Genomic DNA, 26,460 nt, shown 5'->3' on the forward strand with positions numbered 1-26,460 from the left:
CACTGATGTGTTGGTGCTGGATGGACCAGAGATCTACGGTAAAGGGTGAGTACTGTTTTTTTATTTTTTAATTCTCAAGCAACCCTTTCAAATTTAATCTGTACCCCCAAGTTGTTTGCACGAAGCGTATGTGTTCCATCTCTCCAACATCAATGTTGCATGCAGTTCTTTTCGTTATCCTGGACCTTGGATGATTCTGCAAAAATCGGACTGGATCTCACAACGTTCTCGAAATTTGCCAGAATTTTTTTTTTTTGCTTTCCGTGGCAGCATTGCTTTGTTACCCCTACCAACTCTGAGCACCTAAAAAAATATATGTATGTGTGTTTTCGTAGTTTCGGATTGGTCTGGTCACATTGTGAAGGAATGTAAGACAACTCACCTCTGAACAGTGGTGTTGGGTTCTTAGAACTTGTGAAACATGTGCTGTCTATGGTCAACTCTTTCCATTCTTGCTTGTTCCTTGGGGGTTTGAAGAGCCTCAGGGTACAGTCAACGGCCGATGGTTTATATTTTTACACTTTCTCAAACTCACCGACAGCGTTGAATGTTCTCTGAAGCCATCAGGGCCTGGTGCACAAGTAAACGGTATCCACACCCCGTTAGAGGAGTGGAAAGTCTGCCGAGTTCAGCACATTCCTGCAGCTCAATGAGGTCACTGGAGATTTCTTTATGGGGATATTTGGATGGATAGGAAAGCGTTCAATCACACAAAAGGCAGACTTTCCTCTAGTAAAACAACCAATGGCTGCGTCTCTGGTATCAACGAGGACATTATGTCTGGAGAGTTAACAAACATGTTATGACATTGCCGAATGTGGCGCATGGTCTAAGAGCTGTGGTTTAGGTCGGGTTGGTATTTCTGTAGTTTTTCCCAAGTTTTGTTTCTCGGCAATTCTTGAGGATTCTGCAACAACATAAAAAGCACAACAACAGAAATGTTATACACGAGTTACCAAAGCTAGCTAGGTAATATATTCTATATGTACTGGAATCTAGGTCTGATCTATAAATCCGGTCATACGCAGCGTCATAGTTCAGACCTATCGAACACAGAATTGGACCATGAATTGACCTACTGAATTGACCTATAGTCTTGCTATAATGTGATATTCCCCTTTTCCTATAGAATAAAGTACTGGACCTCCTTAGGCAATGACAGCAGAAGTCTATGAACGGAAATCTCTTCTGCTGTCTTAAGGTGCGTTCATACTTGGCTGATTTGATGCAGATTTTGGTGCAGATCTACATCAGATTTCACCTCTTCAGCTTGAATTTAATTGAAAGAGTGGAATCTGTTGCCAATCTACTCTGAAATTTGCAGCAAATTGGCACCGTGTGAACACACCCTTACAGAGGTATTCCATTAAATACTTGCAAGTGCAGAAACATTCATGCGTAGTATATTGTATTCAAATGTCCCTACTAGAGATGAGCGAACATACTCGCTAAGGGCAATTACTCGATCGAGCATTGCCCTTAGCGAGTACCTGCCCGCTCAGAAGAAAAGATTCGGCTGCCGGCGGCGGGCGGGGAGCGGTGGGGGAGAGCGGAGCGGGGAGGAACGGAGAGGAGATCTCTCTCTCCCTCTCTCCCCCCCCCCGCTACCCCCTGCTCACTGCCGCAACTCACCTCTCACGCTCGCCGGCAGCCGAACCTTTTCTTCCGAGCGGGGAGATACTCGCTAAGGACAAAGCTCGATCGAGTAACTGCCCTTAGCGAGTATGCTCGCTCATCCCTAGTCCCTACCATTGCAGAGAAATCCCTACCCTTATAATCCACCATTTTATATTCTTATTATGCTCTGTACAAAGTTATGTACTGCCCAGAAGTCATGCATTATGATGGTCAACACTTAAGGCACTATTCATATTTGCACTAGGACTCCAGGTCATTTCCATTGTTCGGCTCAATTGTCAGGGCTGAACAACGAAGATACTGGAACTTTTGGATCTGGCACCTGCTGGAGCCGAGCCGAACTGACCCTGTTGACTATAATTGGGTCTGTCCGACTCCCAGCATTTTGACAAGCATTATACCGTATGATATAGCGCTATTTCATCTGGGATTTTGTGCCAGATCTGTGCTAAAAGCTCCAAATGGACCCTTTTAAAGGAGTTGTCCAGTTGTAAACTATTGATTGTCTGTTAGCAGGATAGTTAATCAATAGTAGATCAACTGTGTTCTGTTGCCATGGACCCCCTACCAATCCGCTGTTTGCTGGGCCTGTGTGCTTGTACATTGAGCTATTTTCTGCAGGAAGCAAACAACTCCGTTCCCACAGCAGTGGCTAGGCTTGGTATTGCACACACGGTTCCGATTCAATTCAAGGATTGCAATAAGCTCATTGTATGAACACACCAACCCAGCAAACAGCCGATGGGCAAGGGTCCTAGCTGGCAGCTCCCCCACTGATCTATTATTATGATGGCCTATGTTGCTGACAACTGGACAACTATTTTAACTGTACGAGGCCTACATAATGAAAACCTGAGGGTCATGAGCAATCACTTAAAACCAAGAACAATACACTACATTGGATTCCATAAATTTAGGAGCTAAAAGTAGCCTTTACATAAAGCGCCCCTTTAAGAGCAGTTGTTGACTATGTCTTGCATCATGCCCAAGCTTTGTACGTTGAAAGTCAAGAAACGCTTGGTTTCCATATATCAGTTGTGTCTTGTGAATGATTTCATACCGGAAACGGACACAATTGATATAATTTTGGCGCACTTTGTGCATGGGTCTGGCATCCATAGCCAGACATCCGGCATCAAAACTGATGCTCAGCTTGTCCTAAACTGTCTCATAGGAAACTATAGAATCAGTTCAGGCATCACTTTCCATCCAATATTTAACTAAAACACCAGAGGAGGGAAAAAAACAGAAGTTTGCCTGATATCTGGGAACCCGCCTTATAATCAGCTTTGCATTAAGTAAACTATTGCACTGACTAGAATATTAACCAAATTGTGATAATTAGTTACGCATCATCTGAATCGCTAGGATGCCTTTAATGAAACTGACGCCATTCTAAAAATGACTGGTATGATTTTAGTGGCTCCGCAATGAGTCTGGAATGTCACCTAAGTATTTTCGGAGTTTGGGTCTGTCCAGCCTGGCAGTGAGCCCCACCGCCCATAGTGTGTCTAACACACCTCCCTTGTGTGCACTGGATGACTGCCAAGTGTCTGGGACCTGACTTTGCCTAAAACAAAACCCTCTCAGTGTTTAGTTACAGATATGGGTCTGGTCACAGCCAGAGCGCACACTGTGAGCCCGCGCCAGGTACTTGTGACCTGAAATAGCAGAACCTCGAAAGCATAGCGGGATGCGGTCCCAGCCTTGAAGATATCTTAATCGCATCCATTGTTCAGAACAGGATGTGACTCTAGGGAGACGTCTCAGTGCTCCCCGTCACACGTCCAGTCTACTCCCAGCAGGTGTTCCTCAATTATAGAGATTGCTTTGTAAGGGATCTTACTTATAATTATGGGTATAGCTCTTGCTAAAGAGTCACTGTGTTCATTATAATACATAACCTCTCACAGTCCTATGAAAGAAGCCTATGCAATGCACATAGTTACTCTCTGAAGGACACTAGTCAATGTCCAATCCACGTGCCCGAACAGGTATGAGGATGCAATGGACAAGACCGCCAAAGGAAAATGTGGCTTACAAGACTAGTTTTCTCCTAGTAAAGGGTGCAGGAGGTACTACGCAGTGTCCAAGTACAACCATATGGCTCCATCTTGCCAACCCAAGTATGGAACTCCTATACTAGCCATTGGCTTGCCACAACTTCTGGTATCCTTAGGCCCTAATGTGACTTGCATGGTAGGCCCAACCAGGATATAAATTATTTCGGGTGAGGAGGTTAATGATGCAAGACACCCCTGGAACATCTTATCTTGGATTGGAGGTTAATGGAATCTGATACGAAAATCAGGCATGACTGGTACAATTGCCCCCATACTTGGACATTCGATGAGGTCTGGCATTCAAAGGCTTAATTGTAACATGATCCTGATGAATACTGCCATATCTGTCAACGTGTATTTAATGGGTGCCTTAGGACTGTGGTACTAGGTGAATTCTTTCAACTGTAGGAAGAAGCATGAACTATATAGGGAATGATCTGAAAACTTTGGATAAGACCTTCACTGTGTGGCCTGGCTTTGAAGCCCGAGAGCTTGGAAGTGTAAAAAGTAAGATAAATATACTGTATGTCAAGCTACATGCCCACACAGGTATTAATGCTGCATGCGAACCTCTTTTGGCGGCATTTAAATATTGCATTCATAAATTGCCCTATTGTTGTACAACGGTTGTTACGACGAGAGAATAAAGCATTGTCTGTTAGCGCAGAAGAAAGCTCGCTATGATTTCTATGGTCATTATTGAACTTAGACATTCTCAATGAATTCTTGCTGGCTCTAGTGACGTCTTACTTTGTTGCTTGCCGTCGCGTTCTGTCAACACAACCACTTTTGTACAATCTGCTACCAGAAGTGCTGTATGCACTGCATTCCCTACTTCACTGTGCGTGACGGAATATATACTTGTGTACAAGTCATTCTTCCTGTCATCTACACATTACCGATTGTTTGCAAAAGTCCTCTGGATTGCTATGTATCTTTATGCTGGTGTTCCAAGGGTTTTTGGAATTCGGTATATTTTGTTCCTGATCAACAATTTCTGTAAAAGAGCCTTTAGTGTTTTATTTTGTGAAGACCCCAATGCTTGTCCATACTTGGTCAGGTCCTTCCAAAATTCCGATGCTAAAGGATATCTTTTGTATCCTACAGAATATGAATGGACTTGATAAGGCTAGGGAGAATCATAGACTGGTAGAGTTGGAAGGGACTTCCAGGGTCATCGGGTCCAACCCCTACCTCAGTGCAGGATTCGAGTACCCAACTGAATTGTTCGGTTGGATTAAGCTCCGTTCACAATAGTGTTGGAGGTTCTGTTCGGAGCCTCTGTCACAGATTTCTGTGAAAATCCCGGACTGCATGATAACAGCTACATGGTACCTATTATAGTCAATGTGCTACGTTCAAGTCTGGCATGTGCCAGATCGGGCACTTCCGCTCTTGCTATTGTTTGGCTCCTAGAAAGGAGATGAACAATGGAGAATTAAAGCACGGGTGGAAGTGAGCCCTTGATGGATTTAGAAAACGCTTTTTCGAATGCCCAATCTGGCCATTTTGAGTTAGGGTGCTTTTAGACGGAACAATTACAGTTAAATGAGCAAAAGCGAACGATATTCGTTCGGTCTAAACGTGAGGCAATGACTGAATGATGAATAATGATCGTTCACATTTCATTCGTCGTTCATTCCATGCAGGCATAAGCACCATCGTTGGCTCGTTCACTTATCGTTCGGTTTTAACAGCAATCGTTCAGTCCTTTTCTATTTATTTATACAGCGAATGTGAAAGACTGAATGGTTGAACAAGCCAATGATGCATCTCCCTGTCTAAAAAGAGTGCACAGGAATGAATGAGCTAGTGATGACGTCATTCGCTCATTCAAAAGGACTCTAAAAGTGGGACCTCTTGCCTAGTGTCTACAGCAATTAGCTAGAGTTAGGATTGGCTACAGAAAGGTTCCCTTCCTCTGGAGGACACAATACGTCCGTGAAGTACACAGGCAGCTCATTGTAATACTTCATTCTCCCTGTGGTGGTGCTGTAGGAAAATTAAGCACTTGCTGCATTGTACAGGAAGGCCACGGAAAAGTAGCCTGGCACCACATTCTTATAAAAGCCGTCTAAAAGAAAATCTGTCTTTGTTGCCCAAAGCAATCAATCACAGCGCAGCTTTTAGTTTACATCAGCCGAACGAAAAATGAAAGCTGCTCTGTGATTGGTTGCTTAGGGGCAGCACAGACAGATTTTCTTTTAGACAGCTGCCAGGTTACTTTTCCACGGCCACCCTGGAGCACTGCAGATTACAGGCGATCACTGGGGTTTTGGGGCAGCTTGGGGTGACCTGTGATTTATTTATTTTTTAGGGGAACCTTCTAGAAACCCTTTTAGAACACAAGTCTCAAGGAGCATATACATGCGTAACTGCAAGATTATTAGAAGCTTTTTTTTTTTTTTTTTTTAAGCTGTTGATTTAAAAGTTTAGTCCCACTTTATTAATAATCTATTGGCACTACCGTTTTTTACATTCTGTGTAAATATGCGGCGTTTTAGGCAATTTTTCTGGCTTTGGGGTATATTTCTTTAAGGATTTTGTTTTTCTAATTTTCCGAACGATTTCTATTTTATAACGACCTCTTTAATTTTTATGAAAAGCAGTAAATTGCCTTACAGAGTGGAAAATGCCGTGAATGGGGTTTGTCCAGAAATCTGCTCCACCTACAGGCAAGTCGTCTTTTAATTAAATGTGACTGCCCCTCGTGTAAATGAGCGCGCCTCTCGAAGCTCAGCCAAGAGGGAAACAAAATAGAGACGGAAAACTCGTAAAAGATTGTATGTGATGGCACGGGGCCAGTGTCGTTTAAGGTGACGAGGGATTCTTAAGGCAACGCTCACTTTTGAGAGGCCTCATATATGTGCAAGCGCTGACCTCATTTTATGGTTGCTGAGCACATGCAGCCAGGCGGCAGAGAACAGAGAGCAAACCCACCGTCTCTTGCTTAGTTTAGCATTTAATTCCACGTCTGGATACATATGGGGAGGAAAATTTGTGTTTCGGGGTAATAAGCGGCACCGAATGACATTCTGCTTTTTCTTGGTCTACGGAACTTGCTGTTATGCTACACATGTCCCATATCTACCATCTCGAAACTCTTGATATTGTTAGTTTGCCATCTCCTTCCTCTGATTCCTTTGTTTATACCCGCCTGATGGCATTACCTTCCAGCCAGATGAGATCTGTCTGTGTCAGCTGCTCAGGATGGAAGAGTATATGCCCCCCCAGCACTCCTAGGACAGACTCGGCTCCCCGTTCTGGGCTTTCAGTGCCCCTCCGGGGAGCACCCGGCTGCTCTAGATCATTGCCAGCTGTCACTTCTGATCAGTGCATGGATGCTGCATAGAACCTTATTGTGCCCCGTTTCCTATTATTCTCCACGTGTACCGCGACTGTCATCCACTTCTTCCATATCCTGCCAGACACTCATTGTTTCTCGCATAGCGGCAGATCCCCAAATACATCCTGATTCTTTTCATATGTCATGGTATGTCTGCTGCTGGTTAGCAAACCTTGCACCCTTCGGCACATTCTATCTATATCTATGTAGAACCTTCATTGGGGTTACTGTCAATTTTGACAGCAAAGATAGCCCAGCATGCAGCGCTCCTCTTGCTGCGAAAACAATGGCAACCTCAACGGAAACCCTACGAATACCATAAGTAGGATTTATAGGTCATTCGTTGGATTTGTTGTGTACTGATCCATCATGGCGCTACTGTGAAATCCTTCATTGGGGGTTACTGTCAATTTTGACTGCGAAAATCATAGCAACCTTGACGGTAACCTACGGAACAGATGACATCAGTAGGGTTTATAGGTCATCTGTTGGGTTTGTTGTATACAGATCCATCCGGGAAAAGAGCCTTATTGAAGTCTAGACCTACTTCTGTACAACTGGCCCGCTAAATGTAACCATTGATCATAGTTCACAGTCTGATCCCAGTTTAACGGCTGAAGAGATAAGCAATCAATCCTTGCAGATGGTGCAAAAATGTATTCGACTTTAAAAAAAAAAATGTATTTTAGCCTTTATTCCGGATTTCTAAAATTGGTGAAAAATTGATTAAAAGAAAATAAATCTAAATAATAATTAAAAAATATCAGTATTTATCCAAAGAGCAACTCCTAACATCCTGAAGGGGAAAGTCACAGACGATGACATGGTCACCATCTGTGTCTTATCCCACCTCGGTTTCAGACGGGTTAATATGTGCAGATGGCAGGAAGTTTTATTTCCTCCTGGGTGAATGTTTAGGGAGGGGGTGGATTGAGAAAGCTTTGGAATTTAAGCTCTGGGGCATCTCTTTTGCTCTGAGTTATTTCTGGTAGTGCAGCTTGGAAAGTGCAATTCTCATGTGTGTTTAATTTTTCATGCACTTTTTTTTTTCTCTTTCGCTCGCTACATACAATGAAATTTTCTGAAAATGTGTTAGACTCATTGAGTGGAGGCTTCTAGAGTAAGTGTTAGCTCATTAGAAATGGGAATGTCCTATATGACATACTGTTCAGGTTATTGGATACGTTCTAAAACTCCTCCGTCCTTCAGTTTTCTGTACAGCTGTTGGTAGAATGTAAATTATGGGTCATAAATACATTTTAACGGTGTTAATAAGCATACATTTGGCTATTTTAAAGTAACGAACTCCTTCTTTGCCACCTGGAAGGAAGGGATACATTGCTGGGCTATAGGGCGAAAAGAGAAAAAAAAAAAAAAAAGAATGGCCGCAGAGGATTTTAGCGTTCAGCGCCGGAGTGCACAGTAGCAGATTTTCAGCGGAATGTGGGTCAGCGCAACAGAGATCGGCGGTGTTGTGGGGATGGGGAGGAAGGGGGGGTCGTCTGTCTAATCTGCTCAGGGTACGGAAAGCAAACAGCGTTCCTAATTGACCTCAATATTCACTGAACAGAGAATTTAAAAAAAAAATGCTAAAGCCACATTCATCTTTGCTGGAGGAAAAAAAAATCAGATGGGCACAGATGGACAGAACAGATATAGGTCGTGTGTCGGGATCTGTGCGGGGTTTTAATATGGAGTGCAGTGGTGGATGGTCTCGTTAAAGGTTACGTGTTTGCTGAAAGCATAGCTTATTAGAGAGGGAGAAAGTTTTTTTTCTATTATGGTTACCGATTTTGGTTACTTCCCTACTTGGAGCGTCTTATGGGAACGTTACGTCTATTTTGTCTTTTGTAACTACTGTATACTCAGTGCTAAGTGACTATGCAATCGTGTGACATGAAGGTTGGCATACTCTTAAGACTGTCTTTGATGAAAAGGGTTAATTTTCTGAAAAAGAGAGTGGAACTTAAACAATTGTTTTGGCCGACCGATGACTTCACCATGGTCTCCAACAAAGTTAGCCACCCAATAGCCAGATGAAAGATCTTTCATTCAAAGATTGTCTGTCCTTTACCAGGTGTCAGACCATGTATGGCCAGCATGGATTACTGCAATGGCCAGTATGGCCAAACATGAGTAGTAGCTGTGTCAGATAAACTATTTGCCAGACAGTCATTCGTTCAATGGTTGTTCAACCATCAACCTACTTGTATCTAATGTATATGGCCACCTTAATGGTGTGTTGAGATGGAACGATGACCATTCATAAAACTGTTCAATCAGTTTAAATGCGAGCCAATGACTGAAGAATAAATGAGAATAGTGAGGTTCTCGTCCGTCGTTTAGTTTCAGCCGTACAAATGCGAATGAGCTGGTGATGACATCACCAGCTTGTATGCTCGGGCAAACGAGAATTGGGCACTTATCGTTGTGCCTGAAAGGAGCTTAAGGCATCGGTAGTGTGTTTTGATCATCCAAAGCCCCTTTATATCTAAGCCAAGCTTTACTGAGTTATTATTGGATGTGTTGGACCCTTAGAACTCTGTTGGCAGACCCACCAATTTGACAGGATCCTCAGACGTTCTATTATTTATAGAAACTTGCTGACCCATCTGAAGACTATTGTTAGGGGAAGCAAGGGGCTAACAGGATATTTATTTTGTCCAGTAGTTTCCTTCAAAGTAATTAGACATCAGAGGTATCTGGCTACCACCTAACTGGTAACCAATGGAGCCAATATTTATTGTATGTCCACCTTAAATGTGATTCTGCCAATTTAGCAAGACGTTCCCCACTTGTTGCTACATCAGGACTGTTTCGGCTATGGATCCTAACAGTGGCGTAACGGAAAAAATTGTTCCACTATTGGACCAATTGTCCCTTTATAAACCCACTTGCCAATTAGCTAACACGGGCTTACTAGTTCTTTTATAACTATCCGTTATAAGGCTAACCCATTGCTGTGTCTTAACAGGGCCAAGTGTGCACGATTATGGTGGAGTTGGAAAGAACGCTATGGGTACATTCACATGTCGCTGATTTGCTACGGCGTTTGTTGTAGATTTTGATGCAGATCGGTGGCTGATTTCACCCTTTTAATCGAATTCAAAGTAAAGGGGTGAAATCTGCAAAAAAATCTACCACAAAATCCATAGCGAATCAATGACGTGTCAACGCATTCTAAAAGACTATTCAACTGACTGTAATCTTATGTCCATAGTCAGAATTATTAGGAAACCACTGTGTTGTCTATGGCAATTAACAGATTGCTTTTTCTCATTGTCCTCAAAATGGTTTCATGGATGCTGTGGGTTTAGGTACCTTATGGTATATGGAAAGCGCCCCAAAGATGGACCTGCTATAGTCTCGGTGCCTCCCAACTATAAACCCCACTGCATCCCCTACCATGTTGTATATAATTTATTTTCTTTCTTTAGATACTCGTCTCTGAATACTAATTTCAACAAGTGTGTTTGGCATGCCATTTGGCTTTTATACCCATAAGACATTTTTCAGATAATTCAATATCAGAAGTAATGGCCGATGCACTATAAGTAGAGATGAGCGAGCATACTCGCTAAGGACCATTACTCGAGCGAGCATTGCCCTTAGCAAGTACTTGCCCGCTCGGAAGAAAAGGTTCGGGTGCCGGCACGGGGGAGCGGTGAGTAGCAGCAGTCAGTAGGGAGGAGCGGGGGGAAGAGAGGGAGAGAGAGATCTCCCCTTCATTCTCCCCTGCCCCTCCCCGCCGGCACCCGAACCTTTTCTTCCAAGCGGGCAGGTACTCGCTAAGGACAATGCTCGCGCATCTCTAACTATAAGCCATTTTCACAAAATGATTACCGTTCAAGAAATCGTTCTAACGAGCGAAAATGAACGATAACGTTCAGTCTAAACGCAGCCAATGATCGAACAAATAACAATAAATCGTTTGCTCTTCATTCATTTTATGCAGGCATAAGAATTACCGTAGGCTCATTCACTAATCGTTTGGTTTAATTACCGATTGCTTCTCACAATGACTGAACGATTTCTCGTTTTTGAATGAACCAACCATGTATCTGCCTGTAGAAACTTGACATTTGACTTTGTTCGCTTGTTCAAACAAGAAAACCTTTGGTACAAACGCACCCCGAGTCTTTCTATTTGACTTTCCTCCTTTTTTTTAGCTTTTTCCCTTGAGATAAATAACCCCCACCCTTTAGGTGCTTTGCAGTTTTTGTTTTTCTAAATATTTCATTTGCTAAAGGCAACTAAGGACATTTGAAAGCTCTCTGACATGTCAAATCAGCTTCTTAGCAACAGCTTGCCCTAAAGAATACGAGGGCGAAGGCTGGACATGCCGGCTGCGTTGGCAGCATTTTGCATCTTTTTTTGCCATTCGGATACATATAGGTAATATTAATGGGTTGTGACATGTAATTACCAGCATTTCAGCTTGATTAACGCTGGCATTTTGTCACTGAGCAGAACATTCACATTGATAACAAGTAGTGTACAGACCTTGGGGTAAGACCTCTCGGCACGACATGACCACTGGAGATGTAATCTTGTTTGCAGAATAATTCGGTAAATATATTCAGCATCAAAGAAATAATGAGCAGCTAAGTACTGATGATGAAGATGAAACCGTTAAAGTAACACGCCGGGAGTAGCGCAGGAAGTTGGAAGAACGTAGATTGGACCATTGCAACTCGTAAACTGTTTCAGGTGGCAAATGTCGCAATTGTCAATTTTTGTAATAAGGTGGGTCACACATTTAGGACTAGAAATGAGCGAATATACTCGTTTCGAGTACAGCGATTTTTGAGTACTTCCGTACTCGGGTTAAAAGATTCGGGGGGCGGCGTGGCGGAGCGGGGGGTAGCAGCGTGGAACAGGGGGGAGCCCTCTCCCCCCCACCCCCACTCCCCGCTGCAACCCCCCACTCACCCACGGCGCCCCCTGAATCTTTTCGCCCGAGTACGGAAGTACTTGAAAATCGCGGCGCTCGGGCGAAAAAGGGGCGTGTCCGAGTAGGTTCGCTCATCTCTATTTAGGACTCATCTATTTATCAGTAGTAGGGAGGATGGCTACAAAAAGTGTGTCTTTCTATGGGGAATGCGGCATGTCCGGGTATGAAAGGGACAGCCCATTAATTTCTAAAAGCACTATGTAATTAATTTCACCTCTGGCGCTGCTGCAAGGGCATTGAGCACTTGCTGCTGGGATTCCTCACAGATTAGAGCTGGGGATCCCAGCAGCATAGGCACCCTCTGATCATCTCACCATCAAGGAATTCTTTTAACAAGAACTGTTCATCCAGTATGGATGGAATGTCAATTGGATAAGTTCAAAATGTCCGCCAACATAGAACAAAGAGTATTTTGGATTACCTCAGCCTTATATCTTTACTTCCATGCAGTCTAGAAGAGTCTATACAGAATGCGAATCCAGCCAGTGTAGACTGCAGGCTACACCACCAAAGAAAGGTATATATTTAGGATTAGCGTGGGGTTGTTCATATCAACAATCTAACAATCAACATGCCAAACTCAACTGGCACATCGGGGAGATTAGGCTTGTACAAAGTGGGATACATTGTAGCTTCAGCCTACAAGGGTTGAAAAAGTTCTACCGGACAGATGACCGTTTTCGCCCTTATTAAAGTCTGAGTGTAATTTTCAAATGGTGGTCGGTCAAAAATTGTCCATTTCAGCCGACTTTTATTTTTGCGTATGTGCAGCTTAAGAGCACCCATAGACTTCACACTTCATCTGACTCTAGACTGCAGAATTGGCGAGACTCAGGGGCAAGAATTCAGTGTCTACATTTTCGGCTATTTCATTCATTGTGGCCTGGAAAAACAATTGGTCTATTTTGGATGGGTTTTGCACAGCTACAACGGTACGCTTGTGGGGAAATATAACACTTTACTGTTATTTTTATGAAAATGTGGATTTACTGCGTAATATGTGACCAGGTTGTTTACATTGGCCGCAAGGCTTGACACAGAAGAAAGTGTGGAGCCCTTTTATAGCTAGGGTTCGCAGTTGTATGGTTTACATACATACTACATAAAAGATGTGGAACTCCGTAAACGCTTTCATTACGGCTTCACACTAGTGTCGCGCTTTTGTTAATCGGTCCGTTACACTATTTGGCTTGCTAAGAAAAAATAATAATTCTGGGCACAATGGAGGGTGGGAACAACGGGTGGCAGAAGCGGAGGGAATAATGTAGAGCAAAGTGGTTGGACTTTACACAGAGCTTTACTTATTTTGTATTGATCCTGGGTCGCAGCATGTTGCCATGCCTAGATGCATTCACAATTCTATAATCTTCTGAGCTGAATTCTCCCTGCATCCCCTGCTTGATCAGGGTGTGCAGAAAACCTGGAAGAAATCAACTCTTAGGGAATCGTGTGGAACGGAATGACAATCGTTCAGTGTAAACTCTTACTAGCAAATGAGCGACCAGCGATAATTTAATCGTTTATCGTTCAGTTCATGTGGCCATAAAAAAGTCAGTCGTCCATCTATGAACCACTGCCTGTGTACTGTGAATGGAGGCTGGCTTCCGGAAGCAATCTCCAGCCACTTTGCCTCCATTCACTGAACGATGATCGCTGCGGTGTGAAAGCGCAGGGGCGATAATTGCCAGGACGACTGTCGGGTGCTTAAAGGGAATCGGTCACGTTAATAAAGGGAACCAGTCGAATCCTGCACTGAGCAGGGGGTCGGACCCGATGACCCTGGAGGTCCATTCCAACTCTACCATTCTAGGATTCTACGTTCCCACATGATCAAGCTACTGTCATCCAATGAAGATCGCACAGCACACGGAAATCTGACTTTTCAGATTCTCATGCGCACATTCTCCCATATAAGTCTATGGGACAGTTTGTGGATGGGAACCTGAAAAGAGTCAGATTTTCATGGCACGTAGACTACATCCACCAGCTCCCCGTCATGTACACTAACAGCACCATGACTTAGTTTATGGTGCTGTGGGGACGTGACCTATTCCATGAAGTGCCCAACGATTGTCCCGTCAAAAGCAACCCTCGTTCACGTAGCAGAATTTTGCCGCAGACTTGGGTATGGATTCCACACCCATATATTTCCATGGCGAAATATGGACTATTTTAGCATACTTCTGAATATTATTAAAATCTGTACCCTATTTCCTCATGCAGATTCTGAAATCCATTTCGCGGGAAACCCTTTGCGTGTCAGCCCTTGGCGCATTTTCTACATTAAACTGCATGTGGATTTTCCCCGTTGACTGGCCAAATCTTTGGCAGAACTCTAAGACTCTGCTTCAGAGTTCTTCTGTGGATTGAACTGTCATCAGAAAAATTAGACATGGATCTGACAGATGTAAAGCTGTGTGAACGAAGCTTTAGTTTACGTTCAACCATAGCGGATTTTCAGCAGCGAAAAATGCTGTGTTTTGGGTGCGGATCGAAATCGGCCACTAACGTTGATTTCAACACGCATTTCACCTTCTAATTCGCAGCATAAATTGACATGCTGTAAGTCTAAACTCCACAACACAGGTACAATTTACGCTACAGAAATGTTTGCGAAACGCGTGAATAAGAGTTCTTGAAGTCTCATCCATACTGCTGTAACAATTCCGCGGATTATTTCCACTACGAGCTGCCTAGAACATTGCATAAGAATAGTTAAACACATTAAATAACTGTTGGCTAAACTTTCCAACACTTTCTCCGGACTTCCCCCATAAACTTTGGGTTGGCTGAGCATGCATGTTTATTTCGAGAGATGAATAATCCCCCGCCAGACACTTCTTAGTAACAATTTATATCCCTAGGGATCAAATCCAACCTGTTCTACCTTTCTCTTCCGCCTACGGCAGACATTGAGGCACTATCGGCCAACCCTACACATTGCTGATCGCAACGAAATCGGGTCACATTGACAATAGCGTATTCATAACCTCGGAATGAGGTTACCGTTCTAGAATGTATCCATCCATCCTTTTAAAGAAGAGCTTGGGAATAATTCTTTTGATAACTCTGCTGTATAAAAATGCCAATTACGTATTTTTATAGCCATCTAGGAAATAAGTGAACCCCAAAAGCAGAATTGTTGTTGATTTGTGCATCTGGGAAATTTTTAAATTTTTTTTTTTCATCTGCGACCACAAATTTCTCTGCCATTAAACAAGATATAAGCAGGGAACCAGGATGTTGGCACGGCTTCCTATCTAGTACACTTCAAAGGCATGCTTTCCCCAGTGAAGTGTGAGTCACTGCTAGTATGTGCCTCTGATTAAGGATTCCTTTGTTTTCAGGATATTCCCAGTATGTGGAAGTGATCAAGGAGAAGTCCCCATACAATTAATATGTTAGAAACCGGGAGGAGGCAGCCGTTCTCTGCTTTGATGTTTTAATCGTACCTCCTCATTCAGTGCATCTTTACAGACGCCACCGAAGAAATCTGAAGGTTGTTTACGTTATGTCTTTCATAGACGTTCACCTGCTAAATAAAAAATAAGGAAGAACGAGGAAATCATCTGCGCTATAAATTATAATGCAGAAGAAAACCGTCTCCGGGACCAATTTGAAACTTGGGCTGGCCGGTGATTATTTGGTGTGGAGTCTTGGTTGAGTCTATAAGCATTGTTTATTGTCAAACCTATTCATAACCCCAACTTGCATAACTAGATATGTTTATGGAACCCTCCAAGTCGGTACTGTTTCAGAATCCCTTGACCAGTTTAGTTATGGTCCTCGGATGGGAATGTCTTCTATGGCACTTGTAATTTCTAATGAATCTTGTAGTCTATGCTATCGAGTAAGGAGCCCCAATAAGACGATTTATGAACTCATTAGGCTTGGATCCAAAAACGTTTCCCGTCGTTGAGGCCAATGATGACTTGTAGACTTGGTAGATTACCACTACCCTGGGTGAATGGCTTTCTACATGGTCAGGAATGGTCATTTAAAGGTTTTTTTCAATTAAGGGTACTTCGCACGTCGCCGATTTGTTGCAGGTTTTGCCGTGGATTTTGGTGAAGATCTGCCACAGATTTCACCCTTTTCAACTTGAATTCAAATGAAAGGGTGACATTTTCAGCAAATCGGCAACGTGTGAAGGCAACCTAACTGAGTGTTGGAATCGGCATCCTCAAGAGGGCCATACGTGTGGTGAGTTGGGCTGAAATGGTCTCCTTGGATGCTGTAGACTACTTGTGAGTAGGCTCCATCATCAGTGTTACATTTCTAATTAATTATGTGAAGCTTTATGTGAAAATTTATGGACCTTTTGGACTTTTTAGCTTTTTGTGGTGACCTATTGTACGGTATAAGCAAGCCACAAGTACTAAAAATACTTTACATGGCATACTTCTGATGCGGTAAAATAGTACTCTGCTTATAGCTTTGATCCAATTCTGAATATACCGTATCTTACATCACTGATAAGGATTTGAAGGGTGTATATGACAAATTGGAACGTGACCTGAAATGACCATTCTTAAGACATCAGTAGATGTTACCTCTAGTCTTTTTGGGCTCTGACGCATTTCACTGACATTTCTGCTCCGCTTACCCTGCTGAGTTCAGTTGCCCCTAGGCGCATACCAGAAGAGGGATTGGACTGGGCGCACTGGTATTTCAAAGTTATGAGCCAGTGACACACTATTATGCATCTGCTCATAAAGATCAGTGGTAAATTTAGTATGTCGGACCCTTTTTCCTTCAGCTCTGCTTGTCACGGACTTTGTATAGATCCTTTTTTTTACCTATTGCCACCATTATTTGTGTTTATTTTATGTTGGTAATTAGACGTCCCATCATACCGCGGAAAGGTATTACAAAAATTTATAAGCCGTACTAACTTTGCTTTATATTCCGTTTGTCATTTTGACACCGCTAGAAGATTAGCTCAGATTCCAGTAAATCTTTATGCAAGCACCGCATTATTCCAACCCAAATATCCTTCGTATACAATAGAGCAAATTCTTATCCCAGGTGACGTGCAAACTGTGTCAATTAAATGGGGGAAAAGGCATAAGCAAGCCATTTTTTCGAGAATGCAAATATGTAATTCTAGCTTTACGTGACAAGAGAAGTTGGTAATTCAATAGTGTGATATGTCGACGCGTTTTGGGGGTTTTAACTAAGTCACTCAAATATTAAATGGCATTTGCAGCAAACACTCAAGAGGAAGTCTATGTAGGAGGACACTTTTTATACAAGTTCAAGTTTCATATTGGCCTAAGACAAGTGAGTAGCACACAGAGTCTCAGTGGTTAGCACTGTTTGTATACATCAATAGGGACCTGGGTCCAAATTCACCAAAAGGCAAAGATTTCTATGGAGCTTTGTGTATTCTCCCCAAGTTTGCATGAATTTCCTCCCAGCATGCAAAAAAATTGGCCCTAGTGTCTGGGATAAGGAAATTTGATAGTGAGCTATATGGAGTAAATGTAGATGATAACAAGTGTCATGAAATGCGTTGGCCTATATAAGTAACGGGTCATGGTGAGACAAAAGAAATTGGGGTGTTTTAAAGAACCAGACAATCCTGTATATTAATGGGAATATAAAGGCGATAACCTCGCATCTGTGGGGTTTGTTCCTTTACACTAGTCAAGAACATTGAAGCTAAAGGTACACATCACACTTCATTGTGCGCAATATTTCAGTTACCTAAATTTTCTTCAATGTTCAGATGACATCAGAGCTCACTGTTTATACAGGTATTTTGGGGGATTACAGATGTAGCAATCGTTAATGACTGGTGCATCGTGATCATTTTCATCATTGTCGTACCTTGTAATTATCGTTAAACGTCAAGTTAACATTTGCTACATCCGTATATGCCCATCACATGCTCATTTCATAGGTATGCAATAAAAACATTCACTCCTTACATTATTTCCATTTTCCCCCTTTCTGTTAACAACTATGCTACCGATTTTGCAGATGTGTTCTTGATCCACCCGCCATTATGACACACTGGGTGAATTGATTTGCTACATTTGTGAATCGCGTTGGGTAAATCGATTCAGCGTATTAGTCAAATATGGCTTTGCTCATCTCCATAGTAGATGGGTGCAGCGCCAACCGTAAAACATGGCCGGCACAGAAAGTTTTCAGTCTGTGCCACCTCAGTGTATTGGATCGGAGGAGCCATAGTTTGCACATGTCAGAACCTAGCATTAACATAGCAATATCTCACATTTTGCATCTCTGTTATGACCATTCAGCATTATGCTTGATCAGGCCATCTGCTCACATATTCCATCAGCATCTTTTACATAAGTGACATATTTGTGCTTCAAGATTTGCAGAGAATGTGATGTGTTGTGCAAATGTGTTTTTGGTTTTGCATATCCCTCATCCTAGCAGATGTCATGCATTCTGCATCTGTGTTGGAGTCTACATAGCTGAAAGTCCATCAATTCCTGGCTAAACTATGCTGGGGTGAAGGGGCACGTGGTCATCATGGGTTCAGTTTCATTGCCAAACCAGACGTATACAGAAATTTTTTTTTTTTATCCTTTATCCATCCATGTCCCGTTATAATAAGAAAAGACTAACCTCACATGACTGAGTAGATAGTTATTTTTTTTTCTTACATGAATAGCACCAACATATTCCACAGCCCTGTACAGAGAATGCACTCACATGATCATAGCTTTCATGATGATGCCTCAGGCCTTTAGACCTTTATCTTTGTGCTATATTACTGGCCATTTATAAAGATTTGTGTCTACTTGATTCTACTTTTATTTCGAAAGTCTCTGTATGGTGGTGGGGCAATTTTCCTGAACGAGGTCCACCCCCCCCCCCCCCCCCCCACTCCTGTCCCAAAGCTAGAAATACCTAATAAGTGGGGTCACACTGCTCTGGGCCTCCCATCTCTTAGAAGAATAGGGCTCCCTATACCATCAGGTGGGTCGCCACTGCATCCAAGTGGAAATTGAATGTAAATGTGGCTTTGCATGCCCTGTGGCTATATTAAAAATGTTTTTTGGTAGATAAACCGTTTTTGCGAAAACACATAGTGGAGTTGTGACACATTTTACTGCAGTTATGAGGAATGAAAAAAAATGTGTGTATGACCGGTTAGTCTTGTCCTACAGGCTTCCTCTCCAGACAAATGTATTCAATGGGGTGCAACATAGTGTAAAATAGTGTCATCTGCAGCAGATCTTGGCATCGCTACATTACTTGTATGTAGCCCACTTTGAAAAGATTGTTCCCTTAATCTTATGTTGCTCTCCATAGAATAAAATTTGATTAAGGGAAGATAATATCATCATACAATAAAATTGTATATTTTATGAAACTGTTAGTCGGTCTACATAGACAACTGGGCTTCATTCTCCCGAAATTACCTCTAGAATACTATATACAGACAGAGCTGTCTTTCCTCCTGTAGCAGACCTGCCATTGGGGCATTAAAAAGCTGTAATTTCCTGTTGAGCCCCCCTCCCTCTCATGTCTGTGGTGCTTTAAGCTTTGTGTCCTATAGATTGTGGCTGCGTGCTAACAAATCTCTATTGTCCAGAGGATGGAGGGCTGGCGGGGTCTGAAGAATTGCTGTCTGGTTTCTATTCAAATCCAGGTAGCCAGATCCATGAAAGAGACTGTTCCAGTGGCTACGTGAGGCACGTTGGGTTTGCAAAGGACTGCAGAGCCCAACCACACTGTACTAAGCTCGCTAACTCAACCTGCATGCTGCTTAACCCCTTCATATAAGAGAAGGCTTTTGAGGCCACCGCTTAATCAACAGATTCGAACAGATAACAATAAATAGACCGGGCAAACGGCATGGCTTATTCTTTACCTATTTTGCCAATAATAACCTTTTGGAAGAGCATAGCTGCAACATTGTTGCACCATTGCCTATACAAATAATAACAAATGCAGGAGATACATTTGTATGTCTACCCTGCATTACATATATATAAAATGTCTAGACTGCATCACTCGAAGAGCCCTGTAGAGGGAGAACAATTTGTTATCTCTGCAAAGAATAGATTGCAAGCTTTTTGTAACACAGTTCTTACGTTCTACCGCATACAACATCAGAAACCCATAGACAATGTTTTTTCCTTCGCTGCCCAGCACTTGTGACATTTTCCAGACACTAAAGATAACCAGAGAATTCATTGATCGTACAGCAAAGTGCTACAGTTCCTTAACCTATTAAGTTTTGGGCGCAGTTATTGCAGGTCATCCTACCCGCTGATCGGATCTCTTACCTGTCTCACCGGCCAACCCGAAGACACCTGGCATCCCTCGCCAGATGTTACCAAGCATTGTAGTACAGGAATCTGCAGTATTGCCCTCTGTGGTGTGTGTCTTAAAGCGAGACACATATTCCAGCAGCAGTGTGTGGATCATTGTAGACAAAAGCAGGCGCGACTGGAGGGGAGGAGGATAGAGCAAGAGGGGGGGGGGGGCTGTGGGCAGGTTTGGGAACATTTCCTGTCACTTAGCACATTCCTCCTCACTTGGGTTGGGGTGGGGGTCTTTGGGAAGGGGGCATCAGACACTGTATTATTTTACTCATTGTGGGGATTTTAGTTTTTGCATTGGTTGCTGATTTTGCCTTCTTTTGTCTGCTTTGATTACGCTCAATTTCCTGGGTTTGCAAGCAGCTGAGCGTATTTAACCCTCTTGCTGCCAGGGGGAATAGCTGCATGGTAGGCTATATATATATTTATTTTCAGGATGCACCAGACGGTTGCAAAACTAGGGTCCCATTCTGTTGTTGTTTTTTTTTTTAGTAGATTATATACATATGTGGTCACTAACTTGCCTATCAACGCAGAACCAAGGTCCCCTATAGGAAATAAAATTCTTTGAAAAGTAGTAGTTACTGCATGTCCATCAGTTACCAAAAAGTCCGGTAGGGCCTAGGGGGTTCAAAAACCTTTTTTCCAAATTATGAATGCAAACACCAGCTTAACTAAAATCTAAAATTTATCACCCATTGTTAGAAAGAAAAAAACAGCATGGAGTGCCACAAATTTGTCTACCGTTTTCCTAAATCTAAATTGCACATTTTTGATCCCCCCCCCCCCCCTCTTTCTCGAACCTGGTTGTAGACCGTAAAATCTATCCTACAGTTTGCCCACAGTTTATGGCTTCCTTCATTAAGGCTGAAGCATTTCTTCAGAGGGGTTAAATTAATAGCAGCTTTTTTTTTTCTACTCTCTGCACAAAAGCCAGTTGACCCCAGTGTGCAGACCTATCAGGACACACAAACTGTCTGGGTTTAGCTGGTGTGGCTTTGTCCCCCTGTCTGGCTCAGTCCCTCCCTGTCTAGTACAAGCAGCCCTGCGGCTAGCAGAGTATTTGCTTACATCTTTCTCAGGACAAGGATGCCTGCCCTTGTCAACCTTTTTTCTTAAAGGAATTGTTTAGAACTTGTATTAAGAGATAACTCCAGCTTCATCCTGGAGTATTCCATGCTGGGAAGTATGAAAAGCTTGAACGTGGACGACTTAAGTGTTATGAGCAGGGTTTTCCCCCGCAGTAAGAAGGTAAAGTCGATGAGATAGCCGGCTTTGGAAGAACAAAGAGACCACGTGCAGACAGCAGACAGTTCCCCTCTGCACAAATTCCAAGTTGCTCACAGTTAAAAGACAGCAGGAATCAAAAATACTCACCCAACGCGAAGGAGGTCCTTCGAGAGGTGGCATCAGATGGAGTCACACAAGGTCTTTCCCATGGTGGTGCTCATCTGGAGATGTCTTCTCTTCTTTTTTTTTTTTGGTGTAGTGGAATGAATCTGGTGCAGTACCGCTCTCCAGCTTATGGAATGCCTAATAACTGCACTATCTTCTCTCCCGTCTCCTGCACTTGCTTTGAACTATATATGACCCATTTGATGGACAGGAGCAAATGCAGTCATGTGCGGGACTGGGAGGCCAGCTATTTGCTGGCGTAGTCATAGAGGGGCTAATGCATTCTTCTTATTGGCCACTTAACCTTGTTTTTCCCACCCTCTTTCATCCTTTATTCCCATCACTGAAACATGACCCATTCAAAGACTGCGGTTTACTGCCCTGGCTGTTTGGGTGTCTGCACAACCCCCAGTTGTAGCCTTAATTAAAAAGTATCACTTCCTCTTGCAGGTTTATCTTGCCAGACATGACACCTGCATATGAAGAAGAGATGGGAGGGGGAAGGGGGGGGGGGAAATGTTTCAAGGAGGTCAGTTTATCTTTACCGAAGAATCTTGATTATATTCTATCGCTGTAATGAGAGTTCTCATAAAGTTGTGCCGCTCAATGAAAGGCGTTATCAAATCTGGTGTCATTTCAAATATAAACTCATCTTTTGGGCCATGCATGATTAAACACAATCTGGCTTGGAAATTACATTTACTTAGCAACTGAACAACCAAGTCAGAACTGAAGATGTATCATTTATTTTTCAGATGTCTTCTTAGGGGGTTATGAATATTTACAAAATGAATGTTCTTGATCACATTACATACAGCAAATAAGCGATGAAGTTCTAACAAAACCAAGACCGTCCACAAACACTTATTTTAGGCTGCCCGTAGACACGTCCGTTGGGCACATAAATAGGACCATATATGAAAATGACTGCAAAGGATAAAAAAATGATCGTTATTCTAAAAATTAGTCCATTTCTAAATTATACTTTTAATTAAGACGAGAGTAGTTAACCTTTTTATGGGGTAGATTTAATCTACTGGTGTTAACGATCTTGTTTTACGTTGCCCTCCATTGTTTAGATGCAGTCCTCTGCTGATCGAAGAAATAATAGTAATTTTTATTAATTTTAATTCAAATTTGTTATATGAAGGGTCTTCAGATAAAATTAATTTTAATATGGAAAAGTTGACGCGTGAGCAGAACATGCAGCACGGTGAGGCGTGTAAATAGATGTAACTGGACTGCTCTGCCTAGCTTTGCTGTCGACGTGACATTCTCAAATGGAGCTATGGACCTTCGTTCTACTCATGAAGGGTTAATTCAACTTTTTAATCAGAATCGTTGGAGTATGGAGATTCTGTTTTGTGAATCGGGCTGTATGCTTTTTCCACCCCTTAAGGCAGTTAGTCAACGTTTTATTTTACCTTACGGTGGCCATAATGTCCCCAGCCTTGTTACATTTGCAGGAGTCTCTGAAGCTTTTGGATGCTCTTCCTTGGGGGCTTCATATAGGAAATTGGTTTTAGCTGTAGCGGTATCTATAGAACTGACGGAGGGAACAAGGCATCACAAGTAAAATACTTTTGCTGATCCCCAAATTAGAGGCTTCACAGAATCAAAAATTGGATTATTTCAAATTGCACTTTGTGTTTTTGGCTATTGGAGTCATCGAGGGAAAGAAAATCAGTTGTCATAGCTGAAGACCCACAAGTATCACAATGGGAGAATTATGTGATATTTTGTCTTGCAATTGGAACTTACATTTTTGAAATAGAGGAGGTGTGCAACAAAAAAAAAGGTGCCAAGGCTTTTTGGTTGCATAAAATGCAGTAACCTACACCAATCAGCCATAACAATAAAATTACTGATGGGTGAAGTCAATAACACAGCGGGCACCTGTCAGTAGGTGGGATATATTGGGTAGCAAGTGAACAATGGGTTCTTGAAGTATTGGGAGCAGGAAAAAAAAGTGAGTAACTTAACAAGGGCCAAATTGTGATGGGTAGTCTGATGGGTCAGAGCATCTCTAAAATGGCAGGTCTCCTGGATTGTTCTTAGTATGCAGTGGTTAGTGTCTACCAAAAGCAGTCCAAGAAAGGGCAACTGGTGAACTAGCAATAGATTCATGGGTGCTCAAGGCTCATTGATGCTTGTGGAGAGTGAAGGCTAGTCGGTCTAGTCCAATCCCTTAGATCAGTGTTCCCCAACTCCAGTCCTCAGGGACCGCCAACAGGTCATGTTTTCAGGATTTCCTCAGTGTTGCACAGGGGATGTAATTATCATCAGTGCCTCAGACATTGCCACAGGTGTTCTTACCTATATCCTGAAAACATGACTTGTTGGGGGGTCTCTGAGGACTAGAGTTTGGGGACCCCTGCCTTAGAAGACCTACTGTACTAAAAATTGCTGAAACCGTTAATCTTGGCTGTAATCGAAAGGAGTCAGAGAAGATGTGCGTTTACAGGTTGCTGTGTAGACGCAGACTGATCAGAGTCCTATTCGGGTCCCATTCACTGCTGAAAGTGCCTACAATAAGTAGGCACATGTGTTTATTACCATGGGTCTAAAGCGTTTTTTGAGCAAGAATCGTTGGGTCTGACTGCATGGGCATCGTGCAATGTTCGTTAACGATTTGCTCATCGTTGTTTTTCAGCTAGCTGAAAGAAAACGATTAGCCTTATCAGTACCGTGCTGAGTTCTCAGCGGGATACCGCTGATACTATTGTTTCAGCTGGTATCCCGCTTGTAGAACACAGCCGGAGTATGAAGAAGACCAGCGCTCCAGCTGTGTTCTGTATACCCCGCTCGCAGTGCTCAGCGGGATACCTGCTAAGCACTCTGAGAAGACAGCAGCTGTATGCAGAAGATAGCGGTACCACTTGTCTTCTGCATACAGTGAGCCTTCATTTACACACTTTTGCAAAGTGAACGCTCAAAACTGTCACTCAAACTGCCGTTTGAGCGAATTTTTAGCAATCATCTTGGCGTTTAAATGCACACAACAATTATCGCTCAAAAGATGTCTTTTGAGCGACTTGAGTGATAATCGTTGTCTAAATGGGCCATTAGTCATAACTAGAGATGAGCGAGTATACTCGCTAAGGCACATTACTTGGCGCGGGTGACAGGTGAGTTGCAGCGGGGAGTGGGAGAGCGAGAAGGAGAGAGAGATCTCCCCTCCGTTCCTCCCAGCTCTCCCCCGCCGCTCCCCGCCCCCGCTGGCCCCCGAATCTTTAGAGACGAGCGGGGAGATACTCTGCTAAGGCACTACTCGCTCGTGTGCCTTAGCGAGTATACTCGCTCATCTCTAGTCATAACATAATGGTGCCCAATTAAATTAACATATTTAAGATTGTATAAAACCAATCTTACCAAAGAATGATGTCTGATGACCAACTAGCAGAAACCTAAGTCGTATATTAGTCATACAGTCATAATACATACTAGTTAACATGAAAACAGATAGAAATGTTATACTATAAAACAATATATTCCATGCCAAGCATAAAAGCGCATATTATGAATGGGAGGATTTAAAGGACATTGCAGATTTCAGAATAGGGCGTCGTGTCTGTATATGATCTGACTGTAATGACTTGAATCCTGCAGGCTCCATCTCTAAGGGTACGCTCTCATGTAGTGGAAATGCAGCGGATTTTCCACAGCAAAATTTTATCGCATCAAAAACCGAGTCAAAATCCACAACATAGGTGCAGATATTTACTAGGAATCAGCCGTGTATCCATAGCTGATTTCAGCAGCTACAATTCTCCCCCCTCCTCTTGCAATACTTATTGCTGTCGGTGCTCCCTGTTACCTGGCATCCTGTAGTGAGCGCCGCACCTACGGTCAGGTGTTGCAGAAGTGACATTACCTGACCAGTGCCATACACTCACTAGAAGGTGACGGGCTACGCCTACGCCAGCAGCACAAAGTATTGTGAAGTGAGGGCAGCGCTGTACTTGCTTAAATCAGCTGCGGATACGATCGTGCAGATTTCCACAACATGTCAACGTACCCTAATTGTCAGTTTTCCCTAAGGTCAGCTTCAGACACACCACAGAAGAGGAAATCCTGCAAAATCTCTCCATAAGCATTCGCACCAATGAAGACATTATACAGCAGTACTGAGCAGTGTAGCTGTGAATCCGGCGCTGGAAGGGAAACTGAAACAATAGCATCTGTCTTTCTCTCACTCTCCATAGACTTCTAAGGGCAGCAGCTGTAACCTGATATAGTGTATAGATACCTGATTTTTATCAAGGAATTGAGTGGGATCGAGACGAATGGTTGGGGAAATAAGAAGCGTTATAAGTGAAGAAAGGGGCCTTTTTGTGTAATAAGATATAGTACAAAGTATCCCATTTGCTTGTACTATTGATTTATAGAGAAAAATGTAAAGAAATTAGGGTGGTTTTACATCTGTGCTGGAAATTCCGCTTTCCTGCTCCATTTGGGAATCTGGGAAAGGGGAATCTCTGTGGCCGACCGATTCCGAACAGCACTGTAAAAAATACAATTGTGACGGAAAATTGAGAAACGAGTTGAAACTGAAGGTCTTCAGATTCAGTACATTTCTATTGGCAGGAAAAGTGAAAAAAATTCTTTCCATTTTGCTGCTCCCACGACGGAACAGCTTGATGAAAAAACGCCAGTGTGAAAAGGCCCTTAATGCCACATGACCCCTTCAGAGGCAAGTTTCAATGGTTATAAGCAGAACATATTAGTGTTTATGGTTCTGTTGGATTAATATTC

The 26,460-nt window shown here is 42.8% G+C and overlaps 1 protein-coding gene and 1 long non-coding RNA gene across 2 annotated transcripts in view; one reads left to right on the forward strand and one right to left on the reverse strand.

Annotated features, from left to right (window-relative positions):
• NR6A1 (nuclear receptor subfamily 6 group A member 1) overlaps positions 1-26,460 on the forward strand; it is a 207,470-nt gene that overhangs the window by 45,445 nt on the left and 135,565 nt on the right. The window lies entirely within an intron of this gene.
• Positions 45-20,415, reverse strand: LOC136579712 (uncharacterized). Its single transcript, XR_010786900.1, has 2 exons — positions 20,275-20,415; positions 45-907 (listed from the first exon to the last, which is right to left on the reverse strand). It is a non-coding gene; the product is annotated as an uncharacterized lncRNA (long non-coding RNA).

The sequence above is a fragment of the Eleutherodactylus coqui genome, chromosome 10, assembly GCF_035609145.1.
Source record: "Eleutherodactylus coqui strain aEleCoq1 chromosome 10, aEleCoq1.hap1, whole genome shotgun sequence".
NCBI lineage: Eukaryota > Metazoa > Chordata > Amphibia > Anura > Eleutherodactylidae > Eleutherodactylus > Eleutherodactylus coqui.